We start from the raw sequence: 8894 nt of genomic DNA, 5'->3' as shown, positions 1-8894 counted from the left end.
CAAGAATAACTGTTCTTGCTGTTTTGCAGCATTATGTAGCAAAAAATGAAACTAATCAATATATAAAATTTAATGTTACACAATTATGAATTACTTAAAATGTCTCAGATTGCAGTGTCAGAGTTTTGAAATGGTTTTCTTTATGTGACTGTGTTACAGTGGTTATTTGTGTAGAGACCAGATCTTGCTATGGTGCATATAACAACAAATAGACCATAGATTTATAATAATTATACAAGTTTAAATTTTATAAATTTGTATTTTAAATGTATTATTTAAGCTTCCATTTACAATTCAGTACATGCAGCACACCAAATTTTACCTTAAATATCACCTTTAAAATTGGATTTACCTCTATAGATGAGCACACCCCAACATATAAAGACATCCTCAGAACCTTGTACAGAACATTTCTGTCAGGTTTGGTTTCCAATAATTTGGCATAAACCATGTAATAATGAGAAGAAAGAAGTTAATGTGTTCAAATTATGATTCTTGAAATATGGGCCAAAGCCTTAACATCAGGCTGATTGGGCCTCTCTCACTTTCCTAGCCCCAGGTTGGTACCTGTTAACCAGGATTCACACCTATAGAACTTCAGAGAATTTAAAGGTCAAATGTGAGAAGCAGAGGGATTCTCTGTAATGAAATTGAACATTTCCTTATTTTCTAAAACCACTTCAATTTGTACTGTGTGAGTGAAACAGAGCAGTGTGATGGCCTGCTCATTATTCAGTTTTATACATAAAAACAGAAAAGCCAAATTTAAATTTTTTTTTTTTTTTTTTTTATAAAAAAAAAAAAGGGGGGGGGGTAAGAAAAATGGGAAACATAAATTAATAAATGAAGGAAAAACAGATATTTTGTTGACAGTATGTCTGTTGGTTTTATTTTATACTGCAGCAGTTGACTGTTTATCAGAGGCGGGAAGTAACGAAGTACAAATACTTAAGTAGATTATTTTTTTTTTTTTATCTGTACTTCACTATTTATTTTTCAGACTTTTTAATTTACATTTTTACACATGTCTGTACTGTCTACTTCTTACATTTTCAAAACAGGCTCGTTACTTTAGTTAAAACTTTATATTTAGTAAAATGTCTATTTTTTATTCTCACTGCGTGCCGATTTCAGTCCATCAACCGATTTCCTGTCATTGCGCGTCTTTTTCAATCCACAGGTGTATAATGTCCTGCTCCCACTCACCACAGATGTAGACTAGTTTACGGAGCTAAGAATGAGTAGGGCAGAAAGCAACAAGAAGTAAAGCTAATGTGGATGAGACAGAGGGAGTCAGTGATTTAAACAGGAATAAAAACAGATACATTGCTAATCACCTGGTCATCATTATCATCATCATCATCATCTTTTCTCTGCTTGTGTTCCATATGTGGATGTTCAGCCTGGACACATTCATTAGGTAACAAAAATTTTCATTCGCTGCCACCAGGAAGGAGGAAAAAGGAAGGCCAAGGAAAGAGAGATATATATAAATATATATAAAGTATTTGAACACCCTGCTTTTTTGCAAGTTCTCCCACTTAGAAATCATGAAGGGGTCTGAAATTGTCATCGTAGGTGCATGTCCACTGTGAGAGAGATAATCTAAAAAAAAAAAAAAAAATCCAGAAATCACAATATATGATTTTTAAACTATTCATTTGTATGATACAGCTGCAAATAAGTATTTGAACACCTGTCTATCAGCTAGAATTCTGACCTTCAAAGACCTGTTAGTCTGCCTTTAAAATGTCCACCTCCACTAAATTTATTATCCTAAATTAGATGCACCTGTTTGAGGTCGTTGGCTGCATAAAGACACCTGTCCACCCCATACAATCAGTAAGAATCCAACTACTAACATGGCCAAGACCAAAGAGCTGTCCAAAGACACTAAAGACAAAATTGTACACCTCAGCAAGGCTGGAAAGGGCTACGGGGAAATTGCCAAGCAGCTTGGTGAAAAAAGCTCCACTGTTGGAGCAATCTTTAGAAAATGGAAGAAGCTAAACATGACTGTCAATCTCCCTCGGACTGGGGCTCCATGCAAGATCTCACCTCATAGGGTCTCAATGATCCTAAGGAAGGTGAGAAATCAGCCCAGAACAACACGGGAGGAGCTGGTCAATGACCTGAAAAGATCTGGGACCAACGTTTCCAAGGTTACTGTTGGTAGTACACTAAGACGTCATGGTTTGAAATCATGCATTGCATGAAAGGTTCCCCTACTTAAACCAGCACATGTCCAGGTACGTCTTAAGTTTGACCATTTGGATTATCCATAGGAGTCATGGGAGAAAGTCATGTGGTCAGATGAGACCAAAATAGAACTTTTGGGTAATAATTCCACTAAATGTGTTTAGAGGAAGAAGAATGATGAGTACCATCCCAAGAACACCATCCCTACTGTGAAGCATGGTGGTGGTAGCATCAATTCAATTCATTTTTATTTGTATAGCGCTTTTAACAATGAACATTGTCTCAAAGCAGCTTTACACAGATAATGCGGTGATTAAAAATGAATATGTTCTTTATGAGTAAGTTTGTCCCTGATGAGCAAGCCGGTGGCGACTGGAAACTGTGGCAAGGAAAAACTCCCCAAAATGGCATAAGGAAGAAACCTTGAGAGGAACCAGATTCAAGAGGGAACCCATCCTCATCTGGGTTACACCGAATGTCCATTTGTGGCAGGTATACAATGTTGCGGGGTGCAGTGATGATGATCAAAAGCGAAATGTATTCCTGAGTCAGTGTAGGAGACTGTTGACATCAACTACAGTCCAATCCATCCTCAAAGCTCCCGTTCTTACTCCGGACTTTCATGGAACCACCCAAGGCGTTGATGACAAACCTTCCCCAGCTGCACAGAGTGGCCTCCAGTCAAAGAGAACACTATCCAGAGGCAGGCCTGGATGAAGTGGGAAGATCCACGGAGGGGAGAGGGGCAGGAACAGTGGTCACTGGAGCCTCAGGAGCATGTTTAACTCGACCGAGAGAGAGAGAGAGAGAGAGAGAGAGAGAGAGAAAAGAGGGTGACAGGAAGAGAAGGATATGGATTATTAAGTGTACCTATTGTTGCATGAGAGTTAAAGTCACTGTGCAGTTTGGACTCCGGCAAGACTCGCTATGGCAGCATAACTAAAAGGGAGAACCAGAAGGCAACACAGACATGAGGGATCTCTGGGATAAGAGACGACCCACCACACCACCATCAACAAACCTGAGTGAACGGGTGAATGTGAGGGGACGACAGCGTACAAATATCCCAGTTCACCAAACACTCTATATCAATGTTCCCTCCAGATCTGAGCCTTTCCCTAAAAAAAATCTACTGATTAAAGGCTTGACTGAATAAATATGTTTTCAACCTCGAAGTCCTGAACACTGATAGGAAGGCTGTTCCATAACTCCGGTGGGAGCGAGTTTAATGTAACACCAGAACGGTTCCGGGTTTTTCCGTGTAAACAGGCTGACGGAGCTTGCTAATGAGGGAATGAGTGGCAGCTGGGCAATGAGCAGAGATTGGGCCACGAGGGATATGGATTTGTGAGGAGGATTATAAAAGGATCCGGTTGAGGTGCAGCAAAAAGGAAAACTTTGGAGCGAAATCTTGGGGGTTGATGCAGACTGGAGGAAATCTTTGGTTTTTGATCTTTTGATCCCGTCGAGCAGTACACGAGAGGGCAGATCGTTAAAGGACGGGAAAGACTGTATGCAGAGAAGGAAGAGCTGGAGAGCAGTGGTATGATTGAACTGCGTTATCTCATCGAACAGATAAGTGTTATCTGCCAGTCCTATTAGGAAGTTAATGCTTGTAGTGCCCGCTACCCGCTATGATGTGGTGAAGCCGCCGGTTCAGTGAGTTCTGTTTTGAAGCCTTTCAATGTCAGTTGTGTTCCCATAGTCGACCACCTACACAGCTTGGATGTACAGTTTGTCAGTTGAGCGGAGAGAGTCGGCCGGGACCACGAGAAGAGACCCTATTCACTGCGAGTTGATGTGAGTTGCAGTGCCTAATGTGAAGTGAACACGTGTGATCATTTGAAGTGACGGAATTGTGCACTGGTGTGGAAACTGTAATTTTGTGTCAGCCCGTTCCCCAGTTGGCTACTTGTGGGCTCTGAAGGTCAAACTGAAATTAATTAACTGCTGTGTGCTGAGCATATGCTGTACAGGAATGCAGCTCTATTCTGTCTGAGTTGAAGAGGATTTATGAGAGATCTATGCATCGCTGTTCTGTGGTAAGAAGACCCAGTTGTTGACTGTCGAATCTTGTACTCACCACTGTTGTTCTGTGAACCTAGAGAAACTGTCCTTCGCCATTGAATGCTGCCATCCCTGCTCTGTGGTAAGAAGATCTAGTTATTGATTGTCGAATCCTGTACTCACCACTGTTGTTCTGTGAACCTAGACAAACTGTCCTTCGCCATTGAATGCTGCCATCACTGCTATGTGGTAAGAAGATCTAGTTATTGATTGTCAAATCCTGTACTCACCACTGTTGTTCTGTGAACCTAGAGAAACTGTCCTTCGCCATTGAATGTTGCTACTACTGCCCTGTGGAAAGAAGACCCAGTTGTTGACCGTTGAAACCTGTACTCACCACTGTGGTTCTGTGAACATAGAGAAATTGCCCTCTGCTATTGCATGCTGCCATCACTGCCCTGTGGTAAGAAAATCTAGTTGTTGATTGTCAAATCCTGTATTTACCACGGTTGTTCTGTGAACATAGAGAAACTGTCCTCTGCCATTGGATGCTGCCACTACTGCTCTGTGGTAAGATCTAGTTGTTGATTGTCAAATCCTGTAGTCACCACGGTTGTCCTGTGAACGTAGAGAAATTGTCCTCTGCCAGTGGAGGCGGCCATCACTGTTCTGTGAGGAAGTTACTGTCCGTCGCTGTATTTCAACGGCCGTCGGCTTGTGGAAGGGGAGTGGCCCCCAGCTAGCGGGTGCGTCCCGTGGAGGGAACGAGAGAGCTCCCCGGTGGCCATCTACGACGGACTATTGTATTGCGTCAGATGACCCCCTGCCCGATCCTTCCCCCCTATCCCAAAAAGAGGTGACACTCAAATGATTGATGCTGTCCTGTGAGAAGAGTAACCCCTTCCCTTGTTGTCAATTTCCTACCAGTGCCTGCCGCAACCCCTATCTCCGGTTGAAGAGGAGCCGCTGGGCGGATCCTTACCTGTGTCTGCTCCATTACTCATCTTTGGCCGAAGAGGAGTTGCTGTGCGAATCCTTATCGGTGCTTGTTCCATTACTTACTTCCGGCCGAAGAGGAACTGTTGTCTGAACCCTTACCAGTGTCTGCTCCATCGTTTGCTTCTGTCCGTCTGGAGAGGGATCCCGGTAGAAGAGAGAGGAGGGTCAGTCGGTGGATTTTAGTTTGAGATTGGACTTATTTTAACTAAATAAAATACAAGTTTTTGATGTTAATTACCTTGTCTGGTCTGTTGGTGTCTCTGGGTAACTCCTCGAGGTGGTACGTTGTGAAGGGGAGGGAAGGCCACCCCGGCCTGTGACATTTGCTTCTAGCTGCATGTGGTCCTAGTAAAAGTACTTCCTTCTTATCTGAGTTTAGCAGAAGAAAGTTATCGAGCATCCACTGTCTAATGTCCTTTACACATTTTTCAACATTGTTAAGCTGATCTCTCTCATCTGGCTTTGCTGAAATATACAGCTGTGTATCATCAGCATAGCAATGGAATCTAATACCATGTTTATGAATAATTTCTCCAAGAGGCAGCATATATATAAAGAGAAAAGCAGAGGGCCTAAGACAGATCCTTGAGGAACACCAAACTTTACCTCAGAGAGTGTGGAGAACTCACCATTAACATCAACAAACTGATAGCGATCAGTCAAATAAGACCTGAGCCAAGAGAGAGCTGTTCCCTTTATTCCAACAACGTTCTCAAGTCTAGCAAGTAGTATAGTGTGATCAATGGTGTCAAAAGCTGCACTAAGGTCGAGCAAAACAAGTAAGGAGCATCATGCTTTGGGGGTGTTTTTCTGCACATGGGACAGGGCGACTGCACTGTATTAAGGAGAGGATGACCGGGGCCATGTATTGCGGGATTTTGGGGAACAACCTCCTTCCCTCAGTTAGAGCATTGAAGATGGGTCGAGGCTGGGTCTTCCAACATGACAATGACCCGAAGCACACAGCCAGGATAACCATGGAGTGGCTCTGTAAGAAGCATATCAAGGTTCTGGCATGGCCTAGCCAGTCTCCAGACCTAAACCCAATAGAGAATCTTTGGAGGGAGCTCAAACTCCGTGTTTCTCAGTGACAGGCCAGAAACCTGACTGATCTAGAGAAGATCTGTGTGGAGGAGTGGGCCAAAATCCCTCCTGCAGTGTGTGGAAACCTGGTGACAAACTACAGGAAACGTTTGACCTCTGTAGTTGCAACCAAAGGCTACTGTACCAAATATTAACAGTGACTTTCTCAGGTGTTCAAATATTTATTTGCAGCTGTATCATACAAATAAATAGTTTAAAAAAATCATACATTGTAATTTCTGGATTTTTTTTTTTAGATTAGGTCTCTCACAGTGGACATGCACCTACGATGACAATTTCAGACCCCTCCATGATTTCTAAGTGGAAGAACTTGCAAAATAGCAGGATGTTCAAATACTTATTTTCCTCACTGTGTATGTGTATGTATATATATATATATATATATATATATATATATATATATATATATATATATATATATATATATATATATATATATTAGGGCTGTCCAAATTCAAACGCAAATTCTTTTTAACGGCACTAAAATTTATTAATGCTCTATCAATTCAGCGCGCATTTCTGTTTTTATCTTATATATATATATATATATATATATATATATATATATATATATATATATATATATATATATATATATATATATATATATATAAATATAAAAGAGGCGAAATTAAAACCTTCAGCACAACATAAATGTATTCACGACGTCCTTTCTTTATTTAGCTAATAAATAAAATGCACCGGAAAATATTTGTAATCAGAAAACATTTATTTATGTGTCTCAAATCAAACGCCAAAATCCGCCATGATTCACACAATTAACCCTCTGGGTGGCGTTTTTTTTTTTTTTTTTTTTTTTTCCTCATAATGTCGAAACGAACTTAAATTATTGCCTTTTTTGATCGTACAAATAAGAACAATACATCATTTGAATCTGTAAAATGTATATATATATATATATATATATATATATATATATATATATATATATATATATATATATATATATATATATATATATAATAATTTTATTTGTATACACTTATAATAACAAAACGATGTGCTTTTGAAAAATAAAGTAAACAGTGTGCTCTCTCTGCCATGTTATCTCCCTTCACAAACATAAATAAAACAACCTGAATCTGTGATTATTTACCTCACAGACATAATAAATGACTCGAAATGTCTTTTTACAACCACGTTCACATCGAATAAAATATTCTCTGATTATGTAATCGGTATGATTTATAACAAAATCCTCTAAAACCATACCATAAATCGGTATGATTATAATAAAAGCTTCTTGACTTGACTTGAAGAGGTGCAGTTTCTCCGGTATCACCTCCTTAACTGTCCGTGTGGAGACATAGCAAAGGTTCCATTTGGTGTCCTGTTAATTTACGTAGTTTAACCCACCATTATTACTTTAAAACATTTACACAATTTACACCATTTTGTCTTCATGCTCTATTTCTCCATGTCCATGTTGTTTAGAGTATTATAAACATTAAGTATTAATATATGGTACATTTAGAACAGATAGAATTGTGCAATTAAGTTGCAATTAAATATTTTAATTGATTGACAGCCCTAATATTAATATGATGTGAGGTCCAGTTACCAGTGTGACACTAAGACAGGTAGTAGTAATAACTACTTTTTACTTAAGTACATGTCAGAGCCCAAATTTCTTTTCACTTGAGTAAAAACGTACAATCAGTACTTCAACTTTTACCCAAGTATTTTAAAACATGAGTATCTGTACATCTACTTAAGTAAAGGATGTGTGTACTTTTGCCACCTCTGCTGTTCATGGAGGTGATACAACAGTGAGCACACAATGCAGGCCCCAGCAGAACAAGTCTTGCCCCAGACCCTTCTGTGTGATTCAGAGATAGTAAATGTGATTTTCAGTATGCAACATCAGCTTTTCCTATCCTGGCTCCAGCCAACAACCTCCTCTTTGGAGGAGGCAATTGATGCATATCTAAAATAAAAAAAAAAATAAAAAAACAAGGTTATGAATTTTTGGCCCACATTCACCGCAGAGGCTCTGAGACTTCAGAAGCACAGGAAAATATTGTGGGCAGAGAACTTGGCACAGGAAAATGGGCCACATCTTACAGTGCACCCCAAGCTACATCAATGTGGACCAGTTTGTGGTGCAAGTTTTAGTTTTTTGCTAAGGAGGTACCCCAGTTACCACCACAGGAAAGCATATCAACAAGGAAATGAATTCCCTCCTCCCACAAGTTGCTGCACAACATCTAGAGGATCCACTCAGCTGAAAGCTGTAGTTGATACAGATCCTAAAGCAACCATCATTTTAGAGAGTCTGTAACAGCAAATCCTTATCAGCCAGCATGCACTTCTTTGCCTTAATTTTGCAATTTAATTTAATTGCTAAAGTATTGATCTAGAGATTATGGCTGCAACAACTATTCGATAAAATCGATAATAAATTCGTTGTCAATGAATGCCATTATCAATTACTTGGTTTGCTCAAATTACGGATTTGAGTGATGGTAAGATTACACTGGTGCTTGAGAAAATGGTGCACAATACAGGGTCAACCAGCAGCAGGAAAAAAGTGTGCGTCCCAAGTCATCCAAGGCATGGGAGCA

The 8894-nt window shown here is 39.8% G+C and overlaps 1 long non-coding RNA gene across 1 annotated transcript; it reads left to right on the top strand.

Moving 5' to 3' along the window:
- Positions 1 to 3421: 3421 nt before the first annotated feature.
- On the top strand, positions 3422 to 5331 carry LOC310733847. The gene is made up of 3 exons (XR_014535897.1): positions 3422 to 3742; positions 3891 to 4669; positions 5134 to 5331. It is a non-coding gene; the product is annotated as an uncharacterized lncRNA (long non-coding RNA).
- The last annotated feature ends 3563 nt before the right edge of the window (positions 5332 to 8894 follow it).

This window comes from Silurus aristotelis, assembly GCF_946808225.1.
Source record: "Silurus aristotelis genome assembly, chromosome: 11".
NCBI classification, from domain to species: domain Eukaryota; kingdom Metazoa; phylum Chordata; class Actinopteri; order Siluriformes; family Siluridae; genus Silurus; species Silurus aristotelis.
The sequence above is the reverse complement of the archived record's forward strand: the minus strand, read 5'-3'. Positions and strand labels throughout refer to the sequence as shown.